Genomic DNA, 22517 nt, shown 5'->3' on the forward strand with positions numbered 1-22517 from the left:
CCTACAGTTTGATATTCACGTTTGGATTGCTTTGAAGTTTACATCACTGCAACATACTAGAAACCATTTGGAGAATACATATTATTAATTAATTGCCCTCACACATAGACAAAAAATTTATCAATGGCATATGATTATTTTTTTCAGGTTAGTCCTCAAGTGAAGAGTTTCTGAAAAAAAATCAAAATTATCTAAATATTTAAAGTATTTAATATATATAAAATAAAATATTTAAACTATATATTATGCATGTAGATTCTTAAGACAGAAAGCTAGCCAGGCAGATAGAAAGTGGAATGCCTTTTGAGTCTGAACTACCAGCACCCTTTAAAAACTGTATGTGGAGATACTTAAAAAGACCTGTCCATAACACACAGTTTTCTAGAAATCATCTCAGCAGGTGGGTGTTGATCTTTTATTCCTATAGAAAGCTTTTCAGACTTCTATTTTATTTTTTTGTTTAAGGAAGGTACAAAACAGACCCAAATCTTAGATGTGGAAATCCCCGTTTTCAAAGTACTGAAAAGAAGGAGGGAAGAAAAAAAAAAAAAAAAAAAAAAAGACGAGCATCCAACTGGAGGAAATTTTCTTCAAGTGTCAAACCTAACATTTTCTTTACATACAGATTCATCTTATTTGGGACATACTCATCTCCAGCAGAGCACTGACGACTCTAGTAACCTGTCATACTTCAGGGACTAGAGGGATTTTTATGTGTTTATTAACTCACTGGTAATCTCTTCATCATCCAGGTGATGGTAATCCAGCCTCTCCCTCTCCACGATTTCCAGTGGCTAACTGCAGCTCTCCGCACAGCAAAGCCACTACACCCTGTTATGTTTTTGTCTTCTCATTTTTAAGCCATGTGCTGCCTGGCATGGCCAGCCCGCAGATGAAACAACACTGCATGCATCCAAATCCCTCCTTCCCAACCGGTTTGCCGACCGCGGGGTGGTTTTGCACTTGCCGTCCCTCCTGGGTACCGATGCGTTCTGCATTTTATTGCTTTGATCTCTTCAACACCCTCTTACTACAAACACGTTTCCGAGAGAAGCAGCAAGCACGGGGGCAAGCGTGCGGGGAGGCGGTGGAGGGTCTGGTACTCAGCGTTTGAAAGCAAGGAGGTTTGAGGGAAAGATCAGAATGGGAATGACCCCGCACTTCCCTCCTGCTCCAGGGTTTCATCTTGCACCCGGCTGCCCATCATGAGGGGTTCCTGGCACAGGGACCATCACCTTCCCCCCCTGGTCCTTCCCAATTGCTTCCCCGTGGGTGCTGAGGATTTCAAGGGGCCAAAAGGCTCTGGGCAGCTGAATATGGAGAGAGGATGTCCACCTGGGCAGCTCTCCACTCCCCAGGGCTGGGGCTCGTATCTAACACCAACCACCCCATAACTCCTTTACGTGGGGGATGCCCCAGGGCCTGCTCAAAGCAAGAGGTGTAGAAAGAACACTGGCCCCAGAGAGGAAAATGCAGGCTGGGCTTGTAAACATTAGAAAAGCATAGAAAAAAAATATAAACAATGTAGCCTAGACTTCCTCGGCAGCTCCTTGTCAGAATTCGGGGAAATTTTGGAAGCAGATTTTCCAAGAGCTGTCACTGCAGTGAACCTGAACCACAAATAACTCCACAGCTGTTGCACTGGAGATGCAAGGATTTAAATCAAGACAGAAGCAGTTCCTCTGACTTCACGATCATGGAAAGTCACAGAGGTATTCTTTTCCCACCCAGGCTGTTCCTGCAGGTTTTCTCCTGGGAAAGGATAACCTAAAAAGTCACCTGCCAACCTCCAAAATCACATGAGATTTTGGTTTCTTTTTAAAAGAATGTATTCAACCTCTGTTAAATTTAGCTTATTTTGAAACTCTTTCTTGCAATAACACTAGAAATGTCTCTCCCCCTTTTAAAGTTAAAAACCAGTTCCTCCCAGGTAGGTAGGATGTCAAAAAGAAAAAGAGCATTATAAGACTTGATGAAAACATAAGGAACTAACAATACTGGGTGCATTGACGCCAGTGTTTCAGTCAGACCCTTTCAAGGCAAACCTCCTAGTGTCTCCCACTTGTTCTCTGCTTGCACTAAAGAGTGGTCTCAGAGTGCAAGAACAGACCAAGTCCTAACCAGCCACCCCCCAAAATGCCCCAAACGTGGCTGTCAGGTCCTCGGCACCAACTAATTTACTGTACAGACTGGCTCCCACCAGGCCACACTGCTTGCTAGGGCACACAGAGCCACCATCTCCTGGGCTCCTGGCACGGGTAGCTTGTTCTCTGCTGTCACCCATCGAGAGTCATTTTATGGTTTGCATCTCTGTACCCATGCCTGGAACAGCTCAAGTTTCATCGTGCATCCCTTCACATGGGAGGACAAAAGCAGGGGCCTGATTTATCACATGACCCTTCGTTAAGCCCATTAAAATGGTAAGAAAATTAACTGAAAGGGTTAATACACATGTGTAACAGGCTACCCTGGTTATGACATTTACCTTCCCCGCCACAAGCGAGTTATCCGGTCTCTTCTCTGGAGTAAAGATAAATGTCAGCAGAGATCAACAATCATGTATTATAAATATACAATGCATAATTTTTTTCTCCTGCTGTTTTGAAGCACTGAAACTGCTTCAGATGACAGGCATGAAATATTTAGAAGCCGTTGGAATAGGATGTTCTGAATCCTCCTAAACTTTTAATAACTTGCAAATCACGCTGTCACCCACGGGACGGCACCAGGAAGGTGCCTGTGCCAAGTAGCAACACCCAAAAACCAGCTCCACTTCTGCTGCACCGAGCAGGTACTGTTTCCCACAAAGCAGGCGTTGTAGCTGTTGGGTATCACTTTGTTATACCCGGACAGTGGGGTATTAAATGCAAAAGAAAATTTGCGGAATAATTATCTGAATTCAGCAAAATCTTACAGAGAGCTCTCAGTTCAAGCGACATTAACATCTCCCCGTCCGGAGAAGCACACGCAGCCCGCGCAGGCAGGATCTGCTTTACAGTAGGCACACATGTGCTAGATAGCTGTTGTTTACTAGGTCATGTTGATTTTGCTTTCAGCTATGTTTTCTTAGGCACCCACGTCTCTTCATGTAGGAGTGCCTTAGAAATTACAAAATATTACTCCCACTCAACATGCACTCGTGTATGTATACATTGGGTTTGTGTGTACATAGCTATAGAGATGCCCACCATAAACAAACATTTGCATCCATGAGCTTTCAGAAAAACAAAGGTATTTTCCCATCACAGGAAAGTACCACACACGAAGCAAGGGAGAGCTCCAGCCTCACCGCTTTCATCCATCCCCCTCATCCCAGCAGCACTTGGGGATCCCAACCCCTCCGTGTCTCACTTCCGAAGAGACCATGCTCAGCACAGCCCTGTCGGCCACCTCTCTCCTGGGGCAGATGGAGAACCAAAGGGGACCCTGCACTGCTGAAAGCCTTTCCTTGCAATGCAACTCGCTTGCAACTCAGCATTTCCCCACAGAGGGGCCTCCAAATGCACGGATAATTTCACTCTTCTCCTTCCCTGCCTCTGAAGCATCCCTTCTGCTAGCTGTGGAAAAGCCCAGTTTCTTGGAAAGCAGCAGATTCTTGCTTAAGACAGGAATTCCTGTTAAGGAAGCTGCTCCCGATCAAGCCCTTCCCTTCTGCCCTGACCTTCCACCCCAGTTTAGGAAATTCACCTTCCTGGAAATGCCTTGGCTATAAATACAGCCCTAAGAACAGCTTGTGACATTTTTCCCCTTTACTACAGAAACTTCCTGCTTGCCAAAATCATCCCAACGAAAGGCACTGCAGAATATAAACCGGGGAAAGCGGCACTTTGCCGGAGAAGCGACGCGGGTGGCGGCAGGCGATCCGCAGGCAGCCCACGGGCACACGCCTCGGCACGGAGCTACCTGGCGTGGGGATGTGCAAGACCATAACATAACCTATCCTAAGGATTAATCCCTTTCCCCGCCACCCCCTGTGCTCAATACCCTTCCCCCTCCGCGCTCCCTCCCTCGCCGTCACCCCAGGTTTGTTTCATTTTGTAAGCAATGGCTTACAGAAGCCACTCGGCGGAAGTTATTAACGCCGCTTTGGTATGGGGAAAATCTCATTAACGTCAGCAAAGGAGGAAGAGTTCTGAAAAGCTCCCAGCTAATTTGCTTTCTTTTAATTTTCTTGCAATTACAGTAAGCAGTGTAGCGCTCTCCCAATAAATGAGTCTTTAGCATTGTGGCAGCAGTCTTCTCCCCAAATCAATTCTCGCTCAAACTTTTAACCCTTCGCTAGATTGCCGGAGAGGAGAAATGACTGTGCGGTGCACCTTCCCAGAACAAATGGATTTCAGACATTTTCAGTAATTTTTCCACATGGCGGAAAATCCCTGTTTTGGCTGGGCTTTTTTTTTTTTTTTTTTTTTTTATATTTTTGCTTTGCAGTCATCACAGCAGTACTGAGCTGGTGCTTCCCACATCCTTTACTTGGTATAAATTCAGTTTCCCTTACAGTAAACACAGTTCCTAAAGGCTGCAATCCAGTTCTTTTCTGAAAAGAGGTTCAGTGTAGCATATCCCACACACTGGCTGATTTTTAAAACTCACTGTGTGATCTATTTTCCCTTACTGCTTTGGAAAGTTGAAGAGCAACAATTCTATTTCAGACTGCAGCTTATTATTTTTACTCCACTGTAAAAAAATAAAATTAAAAATAAGGAAGAATGCTGAGGAATGTTTAATCATACAGTCTGGAGGGCAATAAGGGAACAGGGTTTTGGTTTGCTTTGTTTAAAAAGAAGAAAAAAATGGAAGGAAAAATTGCCCTCTACATAAACTAAAATGAGATCAATTTTTCAACCACCAAAAATGTTACAATAAAGTTTAACACCAAAATTTCATAGTGGCAGGTTTTCAATTAGAACGGAAAAAAAGTTGGGTTTTTTTCTGGCTAAAAAATTTGGAGAAGTGGAATTGTGGAGGGAAATCATGTTCTGATTAGCCCTAAATGAGATCACTTATCCACATCAAAACAAGTCAGAGAAGTCCAAATACCATTATTATTTGATGTCTCTTTCAGTCAATACTTTTTTTTTCCCTTAAATTCTCAGCTGTCGATTCATCTAAGAACATTGGCTTTCCGTTTTTATTAAGTTTCTAATCATCAAGGCTCCAACCCAAAACTTCACAGTATCAACCCTAAAATCTAAAAAAATCCCAACCAAAAATAAAGAAGAATCTGTTGTTATTTTTTTTTCCTTGCAGTCAGAGCAACATTTTTCACCCATTCCTGTGGCAGCATGCAGGGGAAGCAGCGACAGCAGGAGCCCTAGGAGGGAGCAGAACTCTGCTTGGACATTTGGAAGTCTCTGCCCAGGTCCCACCGAACACCCTGAAGGTCCAGCCCTCCCAGCAGAGCACACTGCTGACAGTGGAGCGGAAAGAAGGGCTGGATCAAAGTGGCATGAGAAGTTTCTTGCCTTCACAGTTAACAGAGGCCTCTCCACAAAAAATGACCTACCTGTCTTCGGGACTTCATAAAGCAAGAGGAAAAAGCCTGTCCTAGCACATGCTACCGTACACCAATTTTTTTTTGCAGAGCTCTAATCAGCACACCAGAACATATGAAAAAAAACCCCCAACATTGTATTGATTAAAAATTATATTACATGTGGAAATTAGGTGGTTAAAGAACTGGTGTTTGACTGAACCCTTTGCTGAACACATTTCAGCCAAGGGAAGCTTCTTACGCTGATTTGCAAGTTGCAGAAAACCCGACTGCTGCCAACATTTGAAAATAATTAAGTGGGACCTTTGTTGTCTGTGGGAAGAAAAGAAGCCAATAAAGACACATTTTTAGCTTCTTTTAAAGGATATTTGATGATCACAAGCTTTTTGCACGGATAAGACTGTGTCTGCACAATGACAAAGGGTGTCCACCAGTACATACATACATATACCAAGCCCTGGGCTGAGAAACAATTCCTGCATCATTTATAGCTACTCTATGTACTTCATAATGTATGCATGGATAAGCTATACCGAATGCAGAATACTGAAACTGTCTCATTTGTCCAGGCCGGTCACAATCATGTAATTAAATGATGGCCATAAAGAAATCCTTACTCAAACCAGGGACAACAGGAGAAGGTTAATTTTCTTATTTGTTAGAAACATGCCCACCCCATTTACAAGTGAAACCCAGGGGCAATGGGGATTTTCAGCATTGAGAAATCAAGAAATCTGAAGTGAGTCAGGAAAAGCAAACTCAGAGGATTTCACTGGAAAGTCACGCACCAAAACCCAGGGTTGGCACCCCAGCAGAAGTCGCTGTCAGGAACCAAATGCCAGCTCCTGTTTTCCTCTTGGCTATGGAGATATGAAACCATCGTAAACACAACTCTTCCTTTCCACGCATCAGTACTCCAACCTCAGAGCTGACAGCATTTCAAAATGAACTTCATTTAGCCACAAAGACATAGGGCACCAAAAAGGCACATCTTCTGGTGCTGCATTCACTGGAGGAAAGGTCCCTTCTTGCCACCCTGTCCCTCTCAGGACCTAGAGCTCCTCAGCCAACAGGAGCACTAGAAAACCTTTTCTGTCACACAGCCAGAAATTTCTGCTCTCACTCAAACCACCAGGCTTGCTGTGCTCCTAACAAAGCGGTGTTCAAAACAAGCGTCGGCATGTGCATTTATATGAAATGACTGAATGGCCCCGCAGGTTGATAAAAGGTTCTGGAGTCTTTCACATACAACTAAAGTCATCGGTTTGAACCCGACTCGTATCAGTGGTGTCTGAAACTGGCTGCAGCTGGAAGACTGCTGGAGACCCATCTAACTGAGGTGGTAGTATCACTCTAACTCCTGGAAGACAGATATACAAGCTGTTTGGGGTACTTTGCACAGAGAGGTCGAGACTTGGAAAGGAATGAATTTTGAACGAACTTTTTGTGTATGCTGTTTGTCCCACCAACGCAGCCTGCAGTGGTAGCCAGTCGGCTCTTCAAGCAGATACAAGGCTTTTGGTGAATCATGATACACCCTCCACAACTAAGTTTTAATTGAAAATATCCTCCATGTTACCATTTCATACAGTCCCGCAAACCACCTACCACAGTCTCCTGAACCAGGGCTTACAGAACACTCTGATGTCTCCAAAAGAACACTGCTGGAAGAGTCCATTCCTCCCACATCACGCAATAAAATCCTGCTAGTGTTAAACCTGAATATCATCCCTGAAGATGTAAAAACAAAAAAAAACCCAAAACCAACAACAAACCAAAACCCCAATACCCCCCATCTGTAACCTGCCCTTCCCTTCAACTCCCAAAGCCATGACCAATTCTGCCAGTCAAGTTTCCCACAACAGCTCAACCTTAGTAAACTCATTCCCCCACGAAAGATAAACATGGATACATAAATTCCCCACCCCATTTGTTTGCATACAAACACTTAGCTTGAACAAAGCAAAACCGCATCCCTGCTGCCACAGCTCCCTGTGAAACCCACTTCTGAGAGCAAAGGTCTCTAACCAGGCCACAGCGGGACTGCCCCCCGCAAGATAGGGTAAACCCAATTGTAAAGTCGTATCGAACTAAAGCACGGTTCAGATTAAACCTCATTTTACTGGGATCTTCAAACCTCCTACTGACACTCAAACCAGTCTGGTTTTAGCCCGTTTTTACAGCCTCACGCTGACCACCTTAAAAATCTTATTAACCTGATGAAAAGTGCTCCCTAGGCCTTACTTTCTAAACGGTACCAAGCTGCTCATCAGCCCTTACCAAAATGACAGAGAAATAGTGATCCTCCCTGTGTGAGTTACAGGCTTTGCCCCTGCCTCACTGAGGCGGCAAACCCTGCTGGCTTGCTCCCGTTCACACAGCCCTGCACATGCTCAATAACACCATTGATTTTGTTTGTGCAGGCAGAGAGAATCCAATTTTAAAAAGCCACATTGATTCCCACCCATTAAAAACAGAGGAAGCTGCAGTATTTGCTAAATGGATAGAAAAAGTCTGAGGTCAGGGTGGAGGGGTGGGAATAATGTCATTACGCCGAGCTCGTTCTGAAGGACAGAGAATTACAAAAACAGACGATAAAGTAGTAACCATTTGACTTTACATTATTTGTCGTAGTTTCTAAATTACAAAAATAACAATACAACAACAAGGGAGTGCCCAGGCGCAGAGACAAGGGATGCACAACGGAAGGCATCCAAGAGCATGTAGCTGTGATTAGTTGCATTTGGAGCATGAAGACACGCACGCAGCGAGAGAGGGCACAGACACAGGAACTGAGAGAGAAGCCCTGCGAGTATCCGCGAGGGCCCTGTCTGCTTTTCAGTTCTTTGTTTTAGCACATTAAACAAACAGAGCCATCGCACAGGTCACCGAGGACCTTCCTTCTGCAACTGTGGCCCCAGCTGTGCTGCACACAAAAACTATTATTATTCTCTAATGGCTGCACCTTTTTGGACAATGATTCAGTGTTGGGTTTTTTTCCCCTCCTTTTGTGCAGTGCCACTTAGTCTTTCGCTTCATTTTATGTTTTATTCGCACACTCTTGAAATCTTCATGTAGTGACTAAAAATTCATGAGGAAGCCATAAGTAGGAGCCCCCACTCCACCCCCCTTTTTCTAACCATAGCGAGCAGCTAAGTAGGTACTGGGCACATATCGGTGCTGCCACTGCAGCGAGGGGGTGGGAGAAGCTGCGGGCTGGGGAGGGAGATGGTGCTGCAGTCCTGGGGGTGCTTCCTCATCCCGCATCTGAGAGCACGAGCTACAGACAGTGCTGACATAGGGCACTGTGGCTCATCAGCGCCCAGCAAACATATCCCAGAGCACAGACAGCTCATGGTCACCGTGGTGGCTGTGCTTCAGCTCAACACCATGCACCACTCGACCGTGAGCCTACCCGTGCGTTGCAGAGCCATCACTCATCTCTTCAACTTCAGTCCAACAATGGGAATAGGCAAGTGCTTGCTAGCATTAGTGAGACTTTCATAATTGGTCCCAGCTGGTTAGTTGTAACACGCCTTGTTGTTGAGCAACTACCTACTAACGCTGTCAGACATCCCCTGGTTGCATAAGGAGGGTTAGTATCATTATTAATTACGGGCTGCCACCAGCCTGTGCCACACTCCTCAGATAAGAAAGCCTTTAAGCTCCTGGTCAGTCAAGGCCCTGTTGGAAAATCACGTGCCAGTTTCAAGGAAAGCAACCTCAGACTGCAGCCACAGCAGCCTCCTGCCCTTTCTACCCCACCACAGTTCCTGCAGCACCTCGGTCCTCTCTCCCCTCTGGCTGCCGCAGGGTCTGCTGCCAAGGCCAGCTAGCTGCCAGCCCCCCTGCCACCGTGCCGGCCAGCATGCAGAAACCCTGGCTCACCAGAGAGGTGCATGTGTGTGCACGTGGGTACGTGCAACGCAAGCATGGCAGACATGTCAAAACATCTTGAAGAAAGGTACCCCGGTGCCTGCCCACGCCACTGATGAAAACTCTGACAGCGGCAAATACGATGGTGTGGCACTGCTTCAAGCATAACCTAAAATTGAAGCAAGGCAACCCAGTATCAGGCAAATACACAGTTCCTGGTGTGCAAGGGAAACATGCAACAATTTGGATCTTTCTCAGGAGGCAAAAGCATGGGAAAAATACGATGGAAGCACCTATTTCGCAAGCTGCTTGAGCATACCAAGGGTTCTCATGACTTAAACCAAAGTTTGCAACCATCCCCACTCCCCCAGCCCCCACTCACCATTCAACTTAATCTCTGCAATACAGAGTCAGGAGCATTTTCTGCAGAAAAACACGCAGCATCCCCTTCTTTCTGCCCCGTCACTTGGTTGCCATCACATCCCCCTTACAAAACTAAGGGCTATAGTTGTATTCTGCACATAGGATTCTTACAGGACTTAAAATGCCATTTAGGGCAGTAATCAGATCCTGTAGCCCCAGGCTAAGGTAAAAGCTGTTAGTGTGTCTAGGAGCTAGAGCTCCAGGGATGCTCAAAAGCACAGACGTTGAACTGGAAATGAGTCTCTTCAAATCCCACGTAAGACCACACCGCAGAATTGGACTGAGAGGAGTGGTCCACGTGGCTGTATCGGCTGTCTAGAGCAACTCTGGCCTTTGCCATTCATGGCTTTCATCTGAATCAACCTCTCATGCTCTGGGTTTGCTCCTGCTTCTTCTCTCCAACATCTATTTTGGCTGCATTTAGGGCCTGAGAAGGGCATCAAGGCTGCTAGGAAAATGCCCTGACAACTTACAGGTGGGACAGGATCTGCTGCGCTTCTTGAGCTGCCAGGGAAAAGCGGCTGGCAATTCTCCACCTCTCTCTGATGAGGAGGTTGAAGGCTTGGGCTCGTTCAAGGTCCACATGACAGGGAACTCCCCACCAAATTGGGGGGGGCTGTCAACTGTGTCTTGACACTCAGCTGCCAAATGCTGCAGACTGATCCTTTTTCGATGAGGTGAGCCATCTTCCCGTGCGTGCCCTATGCCTCCAATAACCACAGACGAACAGCAAATACACTGCAACGCTTCATACCCGTTACCACCATTCCTCATTTTAGTGTAGAAATTCAAGGCATGCTTTAATGTTACCCGTGTCTCTGGAAGCCAAGACAGGCATTCACATAAGCTTAAGCTTAGTTTCTTTTGCTAGATTACAGGCACTGATGCTAGAAGGCAATTCTCTAAATCCAATGTATATGTTTAAAGTTTATTCCCAAAGGATTTATGTAGACATAAATATACAGATTAAAAACAAGCAAGACTTTGGGGGCTTTTTATTGCCTTCTGAAGTAGCCAGGCACATGGATATTTTATCTCTCTTTTGTATTTGCTTTCTTCCAACTGCACAGTTCAGAGACTTCATACAGAACAGAGGCAAAGTTCAGACTAGCACTGACAATTTCATTTAAAAAAAAAAAAAAAAGAATTGTGTTTTCTTATGTTCTCCGCTTTTTTATTGCTATTTTCAAAATGAAGAACAGTCCCTATCAAAGTGCTAAGGGCTGAAAACATAACTCTAAACGATACAAGAAACCCAACTTTGTGCCAATCCATTTTTATCATCTCTTTGTGGCCATAACAAAGCTGAGAACAAGACCTAAACAATAGAGGAAAAAGAATAATTTCAACATAATTTTTTTGCTGAAAGTAACCTTGGTGACAATAACAGGAATCCATTCAAAAGACAGAATGTTATCTTCCAACCCAGTTAACATGCCTTTCTTTCTCTCGCTCATTATATATCTTACACATCAAGCTGTATTTTGACCTCACTTACAAAGGAATACGTTTGGAGACGCCACATCTCTGCACACATATTGGCATTGCTAAGTAAAATCCAGCCTGTGCTACCTTTCCCTTCCCTGGTCCCTCATGCACCTGCCAAGAGGAGATAGGTTATCAAATGAACCTCCAGAAAAGCATTTCCAGAAACAACAACATGGCTATCTTCTGCTTTTGCTTATGCTCATGCAAACCTCCAGAATCCAGTCCACTAATTTAAGTGGCTAACAACAGTGGGAGCTGTATTTTTGACAACTACAGGGATGAGATCGCTTAGGTAAGCTTTTATTTGTGATACAGGCCTTCACCATTACTACTTTTTACCCGCTGAAATCCACTGGCAGTATTTCATCATTAACTTTTTAGCATAGTAACCAGCAAATTCAGCTAGCCTCAGCTGAACCTGTTTACCTTTTAGATTTCATCTGTCCCTCTTAATATTGTTGTGAGCATCAAAGAAATACTCCATTTTCCTCTTGGATGATTATTCTGTTTGCAGTCTCCCACTGGCAAGTAAAACATTGTTTGACAAAATAAATTGAAACTTTTTTTAAGCCATCAGATAACTGCTTCCACCCCACCACCCTGGACTTTCTTCCACGTGCACAGCTCTGCGTGGAAGCAACTAGTTGAAACACAAATTCTTACCATGGTGGATCCGAAAAAGGCCATCAGCTTTCCTTCTGCACACCAGCTGTCACATTAACATGCGTGCTAGCCCTCATGGTCACATGTACCATTATACTCTCTATTACCCTTTTGTTTAAGGGCCTCAGCCACAAAAATCTTTGTGCGTGAGGTGCTATAAACACAGACCCACTTCAGAAAACACAGCATCTAAGGAGCACAGCATAAGGTAAACGGTGACAGACACCTACAGCTAGACTGGAGAGGACAAGGAAAAAAAACACAGTGTTGCTCAGCAGTATTACCACAAATGATCTAATTGTTCGATATGCAGTTAAAACACAACTTATTACAGTACTGCTCTTCCTGTTGTCAAGTTAACTGAAACATTGCTAATTTGTCCTTGTCTGCCTCTACGTGAGCACGAGCATCAGCTGCTGGAAAAGACAATTCTCCTTCTTCTCTAAAGGCTTCAGCGGGTGAGCCTCCTGGGCTCAGGAGCTGCACAAGTCACCAGAGTTATGTGAGAAATGTCCCAAGCCTCCTGCAAAGGCAGAAGTTCAGTGATGACACTATGAAACTTTCAGCACTTTTCACATCTCACCAGGCCCAGGGTACTACGCTTCTGCTTGAGAACTGCTTCAAACCAGCTAGGAACAGCAGCGGTTGGCAAAATGAAAAATAACATCAAAGAGTTAACCCAACTCTTTGTACCATAAAGTTTCTGATTCAGATTCACTTCAGTCAGATTCAGGCCAAATCCCACACATCTACCCCGCCTCTGCCCCTGAGCAGGAGCCTTTGGAGATACAGTAGGTTTGGTAGTGGGTAGAAGGCCACTACTCCCTGGCTAATGCAAACTAGTGGAAGTGGCGACAAGAGGGGACAGAACCTGAAGGTGCACCCAAGCACTGATCCCACGTAGTCACAGCAATGTAAAGGCAAAACCTATCTGCACAAAATAACACGTATCTGTGCAAATAAAACAACAGCTGCAATTACTTTTGTCCTTCAAGAAGGGGAAGACAGAGGTCAAGCTGCCACTCAGGGACTCATAGCTTACTTTCCAGCCTGTTGCAGAAGCGGCACACCATCCTGTTTGGAAATCGGTTACCTCTGGTTTTGAAGTCTAGCGAGAAGGGTGAAATCTCATCTTCTTTCCACCCACATCTTTCCTTATATGGGGAAGAGTGACTTCCAGGTAACCATCGCCTGTAAGAGGATTTCTCCTCTGCCCTTCCCCTCTCCAAGTTCCTAGAGCCACTTCCCTTTTATTTATTCCTCCTCAAAGCAAAAATTTCTCACAGTATATACACGCATGACTCTCTTCTGCGTTCTTTTTTTTTTTTCTTCCCTGCAAGGCACTACAGAACAACCATTTCATGACCTGACCTTAAAGGCAAAGGACATTTCCTTGACCCTCCTCCTTAAAAAGGTAACAGCTGTGGCTCTAACTCAGCTTAAGTCAGGCCACAAGATTAGTGTTTTTCAAGCAAGATAACCACTCTCAACTGCTTGAGAGTTGCTCCTTTTCCCCAGCATGACCTAGAGAAGGAAGCAGCTACTGAGCCTTCACCTGAGAATTAGGTGCCTTTACATTAGCTTAGGCTAATTTGAAGCACCAGTGCAGCAAGCGGCTTGAGAAGTTAAGATAGAAGCTTTGGGGACTGAAATCACAGCATTCAAGGGGTCTGAAGCTGGGAAATGTATAACCCCATACTAATCATAGCATCTTTAGGTAATTTCTTTCCTCTGGTAATGACTCATTCGTTTATAAACCAACGTCAGTCACTTTTCTAACCTCATTGCCAATAAGCAGCAGAGCAGAAACACTTTCCAGTCAGAAAATGCTCTTCAGTGTAATACAGTTTTTCAGTCCCACTGTGCTGAGGCCTAAAACTTGTGAACCTAATGAGTGCACAGACATACGCAGTAAGCCTCCTCCATGTTGCACTTAAAGCCTGCGGTGAGGAAACATACAGGGGGAGGCAAAAACCTGATAGGATTTAAATACGTGGTACTTGAGCAAAGCATCCCTGAAATCCTGTGCAAACTGTGTGGCTAATGCTGCTTTTTCATATTCAGAAGTGTGGATGATGAATCTCGCTACTTGTAATTCTTCTTATTTTCACACTTGGAGCACCGATCTCATGCCAACAGCCCCTCATCTCATTCTGCTTCTCAGCAGCCACCGCTACCATTAGACAGCTACTGCCCTGACCCAAACAAGTGTTGAAATAAGCGGAGAGGGATGTGGAAAATCACACTCCAGTGTGTGATTGCGGTGCCTTCTCCTTCACTGACCACCTATTGCTGGAGTAACGTCTGTGGGTCACCACACTCCTGTTCTTATGAGCAGCTGCTGCTGCTGTCATCAGAGCTGAAAAAAAGAGCACCCTTTCCCCGCTCTGTTTCCTTGTGCTTGCTGAGGAAGTGACTTGAGTGGGAGGAGAGAAAGGAGAGCAAACACAAAACCACAGAAGTAAGCAACTAGGAGCAGACACCAAACTCTATGTCTCATATATACACGCAAACCGCAGCTTCTCATTGCAGCCGGCCCTTGTTCTAGCCCCCACTAATTGTACCGTCACTCATAAGTATCGCTGCAGAAGCAACTGCTTGTCACTGTACTGAGCTAGGTTATTTCCCAGACTGTACTCTGAGCACAGATACCTTTACCAAAAGACAGTATGTCTTTTATGTACTACAGAGATGGAGTCCCAAGCGCTACAGCCAATAGCTGCAATAGGAGGGTTTTGATTTCTCTTAGGTAAATAGCTCTTTTTAAGTAAAACAAGCTAGCCATTTGTAGCTGTTTCAGACCTGCCCTGGTACAGTAAATACAAGAGTGACCTCGACTTTTCACATCATTTCACCAAGCTGCAGCCTTAAAGGGACTTACTGTGCTTACACAGCTTGAGAAAAGAAAAATAGACAGCAGGAAATCCTGTGACAGGCTTGTTTTGGTGATCATGTGAAAGAGATAGTAGCAAGAGAAAAAAAACAAAAAACACCAAAAACACCTGTGGCCAACCTGCAAGTGGGGAGTCTGGGAGTTCTGAGCCTCTCATTGATCCTCCCAGACCAAAATGACTCTGGCAGCAAGTGTAGACAAGGTAGGGATTAGTTTAGGATTTGGTGCCGAGTTTAAAAAAAAATAAAGGTTTATGGATGTTTATGTCAGGAGTATCCAGATGACTTCAGGTAGCAGTACATGGACAGGTAATAGAGTGTATTTGCAAGCCACCTCCTCTTCGCAAGCCCTCTCGAAAGCATGCGGGAACTCAAGCTGAGCCGCATTTGAAGATCATTTGTTTCCAAACCAGAAAGTGTTGCTTTCGGTGAGGTCAGCCCCAGGCCCTGGCACCGGGTGGTGTGAATGCCCACGGAGGGAAGGTGTGCTTAAACAAGAAAGTTATGGGGGAGAGGGGGTGGACGGGGAGGTGGAAGAAGAATGCTCTCCAAAATCATGTCCCTCCAGAGCTGGTGGAGAGGGTGAGGTGAGCTGACCCAGAGTGGGCAGGAGACCTGTGTCAGCGCTGGTGGTTGACCACTGAGCCCTGGTCAGCAGCCCTGCCACCGCAGCTCTGCTCCTGCTCCTGTTCCTGCTCCCTGTCCGCACAGCAGTGCCCAGGTCACGGGCAGCGCTACTGCCGGTGGATGGGGCTGTCTGAATCCAGAGGGCTGCCTTTCCCTCCTTGGGGATCACTGACACGCTTGAAAGCAGCAGCAGCCTTGGGAAAACACTCTTTTTTTAAAAAGAAAATTTGCGTTTACCTTCTTTTCCCTGTGTTTTGCGTGCTCTTTTGCACAACTGCCATTTTCCTAAAAGACCGATCTCTGTTTAGCCATTCACCTGCTCCAGGTGCTCATCCCCTCACCTGAGGCCATCATCCTGCTGCTTGCATTGGTTCCACTGGCAATCCTATCCCCTTTCCACTTCTCCTGCTAACAGGAGATTGTAACTTCAGGTGATGAAGAAGAGTAACAGCTGGAAATCAGGAATTCCAAAGAAACAAACACTCTTTTTCATGCAAGGGTCTCTAGCAGTGAAGAACAAGGGAAAAGCAATGCGGGAAGACAGGGTATGGTTAACAGGTGGCCCAAAGCCCAGATTTCAGGGTGCTTTTAGAGTCTCTGGTTGTTCCAACAATTAACAGTGAGTGTAGCAGCCAAAAATCTTTTTATTTAATATTTTTTTGTTGTTGTAGTGGGTCTTTGCCAACCAGTTCCCTGTGGTGTTTTACCTCATTGGACCATGGCAGACATTTTGCAACTCCAGCTGACTGGTGAGGACTAGAACCCCCCACCCATGGGGTGGCACCAGCTGATAGTGCCAAACAGCGCTCCCAAACCTGGTGCCTACCTCTGATCTACAACACCCTTAATGGATTGAGCCCCGCCTGTGGACACACAGGTTCCTTCCTTTCCAGCCACCAAGACAAAACTGAGATCTGCAGGAGGAATAATTAGTGTCAGCCCCCCTTCTTTGCTGTAGAGGAGCTGTTTTGGGAGAGGGGACAGAAGGGACTGGCCCAGCACTCAGTTGAGACATTTGATTTTCCACCTCTCAGACATGGGTGAGCCAAAAGGCAGCAGCACAAGACAGCTCCCCCTCCTCAGGCCAACAGCAGCTTCTCTTTGCTGGGGAAAGCCTCCCTGTTGAGTTCCTTGCAACCAGGCCTTTGTTACAAATTTTCTTGGGCTGCGAGGCATATAACTGAGTATATTTTATACACTTGGTTAATAAATAAACAAAGCCCTCCTGTGACGGCCTTTCCAACTCCACACAGGGATGCAGGGCTCCCCTCGGAGCCAGGCCAGCATCATGTGCTGGAGCCAGGCAGGGAGATGCTGCAGCATCACAGGGAAAGGGGCAGATTGCTAACTTTCAAAAGATAATGGAGAAGCTGGTATCTCTGCTCAGAGCAAAATAAAAAACACCTAAGGAGACTAGGGAGACTCTGGTCTGAAGAGATTGTTTAGGCTGAAATAGAAGCCTTTCTGTTTTAAATTAGACCCCAGAAAGGGAGTCTAACATACACAGTGGGTATCTTCTGTTGGATGCACCAAGGGCACAACACCAGATTACCATCTCTGCTCTGGGGTGATTTATACACAAAGGAACTTGGCAAAGAACTATCTCTGCTTGAGTTTTGTAAAACCAAAAACTAACCTGGCCTGACTATCACACAGATGGGACAAAGCCAAAAGCTTTCAGCTGAATGTCTGTTCCTTTCCAAGACTTGGTGGTCTGGATACAATGAAACTGAGTTTCAATTAATCCTGGTGTTGATTTTGCAAAGCAGAATTCTGCTGAATTTTGCTTCTGAAAAAAAAAACCCAACTCCAAACTCCAAATTTCTTGGAAAAGAATCGGAGAATTGCTTAAAATAGTATAGGTTGAAGTCTGCTTTCCTCCACAAAGTCTTCTGCAATGTATTGCCTGTTCTGCAAGCCTGTAGTCCTACCAGGCGTGATCATTGCTAAGTGAAACTGAGCTTAGACTTCGGCAATGAACTTGGTGGTTTCGCTCCAGTACCCAGAAGAAACATTCCTCCTCAAACCAACTAGCTATCCTGCTCTTTACCTTGGAGAGGCAGAGTCAGTAAAGCAGTGAATGTTGCAGGTAGGATTGAAACAGACTGGCAGAGAAATGAGGCTCCCACAGCTGCAAAAGCAGTCAAGTCTCAGATAGAGATGTTTTTGCATGTCCGGAAAAGATTTTGAAATGTAAAAGTGCACTAACACTATTATACAAGGATATTAACAGATGCCAATTCACTGAGTAAACTAATAAGCACAAGCTATCCCTGCTGCCATTACTACTGTTTCATTTAAGTTTTGGCCAGAATGGTGTGCTCCAAGTCACACAATTGTGAAGAGGTTGTGACACCGCTCAGGAATCTACTTTGCTTTGTCTCCCTGTCAGCATGGCTAGAGGACTGATAGCTGTCACTGCACGATGCCCACATGTGGCAAGACAGATCCAGTTTAGTCCCCTGTATCCCTCAGGACCCACACTCACCCAGCTAAGCATGCACAGCCCGTTAAAAACCACACCTGCACACGGCTTCATATATACTCTGTATGGGCAGCTGACAACATGCATGTAGGCCTTTATGCCTACATGTTTTCTTGAAGTGTCTGAAACTAGACTGATAAACACCTCTTCAAACTGATACTCAGCTTCATTCTCCGTTATCCAAACATTTCATCAAAGGCCACCTACCTACAAAGAAGACATCTCAACCCATGGCCAGACACGCCACATACCAAAGCCTTTTGAAAACACGGCACTAAAACTACAGTTTGTCCCTTAACAGAGCAGAGGTAACAGCCATTATTTTATATCTGTGATATTTTGAAAATTCTAAAAGACTTAAATCTCATAAGTTGATTATGCCATTAATTCGTGAAACGCACTCACACCTGGGGTGCAACACAGCAGCTGTTTCAGCTGAGCAGGAAAGGAAAGCCAAGAGGGTAAGGTAGCTTGGTGGTAGTGTCCCAAGGAGAAGCCCTCTTGCTCCAAGTGTCCCAGTGCTGCCACTCCACGCTAGAGAACCGTTCTGGTTCCAGCAAAGGAGGACAGCAGCTCTATCACTACGCCAACCACCCCCTCTCCCAGAGGGTACTAACCCCTCTTCCACCTGAGTGTGGGCTCTAGTGGAGAGGGCAACTGTTGCAGCCTGAGCCCTGCATTTCTCAGGACATGGGTTTTTGTGGGAAGCTGCTCATACATGGATTATCAACCCAGAAGGGATCTCTCTGGTCATTCATCCCTCTGACCTCCTGCAAAAGGGAGATCACAGAGACTAACTCAACGATATCCCCTTCAAACTGCAGCATAAAAAAAGAAAAGGAAAAAATAAAATCCCATGAAGATAATTTTTTATAGGTTGCTCTGTGAAGAGGGCTTCATTTCTAGCCTAAGTGCGTCTGGCTAAAACTGCCAGCTGCAAAGCCCAGTTCCTGCACAGCGAGCTGGGCAGAGCAGCCCTCCATCAGCAGCTTCAGTTCCTCACACAGGCACCTCCAGACCATGGCTGCATCACCATGTACTTCCATGAAGGGTCGCTGATCAGGCCCAGGCCGACTCAGCTAGTGATAAGGAACAAGATGAAGGATTATGGTGACTGGGGGGCAGGCCAGAACCACTGTCCCAAGCAAGGGGGAATGCTTGGACGGCCACCAGCCAGGTCCTACACGTGGAGGCTAAGGATGCTCCATGAGAAACACTGCAGCACAGCGAGCTTTGCACCACAGGCTGAAGATGGGTAGGAAGGAAGGAGGCTGATCCTCTTCACAGCACTCCCCCCCTTTTAAGTGACAACTCTGAACGCAGTGCTGACAAAATCTCTGACTTGGCTGGAGCAGCAGCATAGGAGCTGCTGACAAAGCAGGAGAGGACGGGAGAGTCCAGTGCGACAGCGCTGGAGCTGCGCAGCCACCGGGCCTGGGGGAGAGGACAACATGCCGGTGCAGGGCTGGTGGGCCAGAAGACTCTACCCCTGGTTCCCTGTCTGCTCTGGGGTCATTCCCCTTTAGGAGAGCACCCAGGACAGGGAGCCTTAAGCTCACACAACGGCCATGACGTCCTTTGTCGTTTTGGTGCAGAGCCAGTGGCGGGGCCCAGTGGCCCCCAGCCCTCCCAGGCTCATCCTGTGCCCTTTGCCAGAGGCGCAGGCCTGGGGCAGGCTCCAGGGATGTGGCCATGCTGCCCTCCCAAAGGGGGACTCAGCGGCGAAGGGGTGTTCCTGCCAGTCCCACCTTAGCCTGGCATGTCTGGCCTCTCTCGGGTCCCTCTACAGTCAGGAGCAAGGGAGAGAAATCTCCAGAATATCGATTATGGCAGGAGATCCAGCCTAGAGGAGGCTCTCTCCTCTGAGAGGGATGGGAGCTAAGTTTTGCTAGACTAAAGACATTTCGATGACCATTTTTGATACCTTCTGTCCCACCCCGCCACCTCAACACCGCTGCGATCCTTGCAGAGAGCACTGCCTTAACCTGACAGAAATACCCCTGATGGGACAGAGAGGTCCTGATGTTGGGGCACCCCAATACCAAGTCCACCCACCGTTCCTCTCAGAAGAAACTGGGCTGAGGGATCCAGTTTGTCTTCAGGGCACGTTACATGGCAGCAACAGCAAATCACTTACGTGAAGTCTGCAAGCAGCCCGGGGACTGTCTTAGCTTATGCTGGGCTATGCAGATTCGGGTCAAGACAGAGCATGGAGTTTGTTTAAAGACACTTCTGCCTTCCACCTCCGGGAGAAGAAAGTAGGCCTATCATTTAAAGGAAGAGGAAAGGCCTTACATTGCTCTCAGAATGAGCAGGATCCCACACAACTTTCCTCACTCGGAAAGATTTGGCCATCACATTCTTGACAGTAGTGTTAAACAACAACAACAAAAAAAAAGAGGGAAAAGAAAAAGCAAGTTGTTAATAAAATATGGGGACAACCTGGGAATTTGCTCCCAAAAGCCCATGATAAAATACCTCCAGCTGAGAGCTGACCTCTACATTATATTCCCCAGAGCTCTGCCTTGACTTTCCTTAAATGCATGGGGCTCAGGGCTTCTGTCACTTCTTTGGCATGCCTGCTTACAGCCTGAGAGGTTTTATTCTGAGGAAGCTTTTTCTTCACATTCAGCTTAAATGTGCCATTTCTTGAAGTCATCCCCTTGTCTTTTATACTCTAGCAAGCAAAACAAGTGTAAATTAAATGGAAGACACATGAAATCTTTATAAAGCCCTGTGTTTCCTCTAGCATGAAAGTTCCTTCTCTTTGGAGTAGAATAGGTCTTTACTCTGTGCTGTATTTTTCCCCATCAGAAAATGAAGAATATAAATTTTCCTCATGACTTGAATTTAGCTTCATCAGCAGCCCCCTGCTGATGTAATTCAACCCAACAAGATTTTTCTTTTTCTTATTTTTTTTTCCTGGTGAGCTGCTGCCCCTTTTCCCCTCCTTCCATCAGTTCAGACATGGAAAACAAGGGAGGAATTAGACAGACAGAACTTATTATCTAACAAGCTGCAACTTCAGACTGGGCAGGAATAACATTTAAAATATAAAAAGCAAATTTTATCAAGCCTTTTTCTCCCCAGAGACTGCCACAAGAATATTCCTTGTTTGTTGCTGAGAATGAACAATTTTTCTCTTTCATTTCTGCTTTCTGTCACATATTTCATTTTGGCTGCCCCTTCTGTCTTTCAGCTAGGGACCTAGGCTGCTAATGCAGAATCACAGATAACTCAACAATATGCCTGTATTATCTTTTTTTTTTTTTTTTCTTCTAGTCTGCCAGGTAATTGCAACCCTAAAAGCTTTTGCATATTTACCACAGAAACATGTCTCTCTTGGAGGATGGGACTGTCATCAGGTAGAATATTTCATTTAATAAGCCTCTTCTGAGGTATAAACTAGGGTTGGGGATTTTTTTCTGGCCTCCTTCAGAGCAAAGGACAAGCAGATAAAAATCAGCTGCTGCAGTGTTACAATGTCAAAGTTCCTGTTCCTGTGAAAATTAACTCTTCCCAAGCTCAGCTCAGGTGGGCTTTGCCACTGTGATGTTTATGAAGTAGGAAGAGAGTCTGCTGTCAACTCATGTTGTTTCGCTGTCCCCAGTCCTCCCCACGTATAAAACAGATTTCTTTCCTATTTACAAACAGAGCAACTACCCTGCTTTTCTGTAACCCATCTGATGAGTTGTGGATGCTGCCAGGACTGATTTTCATTAAATCAGTCATCAAAAAGGATCACATTTTCCCTCTTTGCCCCTGTTTCACAGTATTACAACAACAAAAACATGGCTTGAACATTCCTAAATTCAGCTGTCATCTAAAGACAAATTCCCCACACACACACTATTTTCCCCCACCCCTGAGGTAGCAGAAGAATTGCTTTTCTCAGTTCTTGGGATGTTGAATCTAGTGCACTGGTACCGAAGAGAAGGAGGGTCTGAGGAGAGCACCTACACAGAGACTTTGCGTCTTGGAGTCAAGATAGAGGGAGAAGACGACCTTCCAGGGGTTATGAAAAGAGGCTGCTTTGCTGTAACTGTTCAACAGACTGAAGAGGGATATAGCTGGTTCACATGTTTTGCTTTGGGCTCACCTACACAGAGGTCAGAACTCCATCCTAGCACGTAACATACCTGTAATTAAAAGCACTGTGAGTGGGAATTGACTGTCTATGAAAGGTTCTCAGTCCAACACCAAATTACTGACAATACTCATTCATCCCGACCAACAGCTTCGCACATGGAGAAAGGTGTTTCCAAGCCGGCCAGGCTGCCTGCCCACCAGGAGGGAATGGATGGGAACCAGCCAGAATGCTCTCATTGACTCTAGCAAGCTCCACAGCCTGTATGAAAACTACTCCTTGACAAAGCATCTTCTGCATCCACACAGTTTTCATGTGGGCCAACCTTATTCTTGTAAAGTCCCTGGTTTCACATACGAATAAAGACTGGAAGACGCTGCTGAAATATGGATTGATTGTTTAGGTTAAGTTCTTCCTGAAACCAAGAACCTACTTGCATTGACTTGGAAAGGAAATACAGACTCTCCAGATCCATCCCCTCT

General features: G+C 45.7%; 1 protein-coding gene across 1 annotated transcript in view; it reads right to left on the reverse strand.

Annotated features, from left to right (window-relative positions):
• HIPK2 (homeodomain interacting protein kinase 2) overlaps positions 1 to 22517 on the reverse strand; it is an 89534-nt gene that overhangs the window by 65635 nt on the left and 1382 nt on the right. The window lies entirely within an intron of this gene.

This window comes from Charadrius vociferus, unplaced genomic scaffold (genome assembly GCF_000708025.1).
Source record: "Charadrius vociferus isolate BGI_N301 unplaced genomic scaffold, ASM70802v2 scaffold196, whole genome shotgun sequence".
NCBI lineage: Eukaryota > Metazoa > Chordata > Aves > Charadriiformes > Charadriidae > Charadrius > Charadrius vociferus.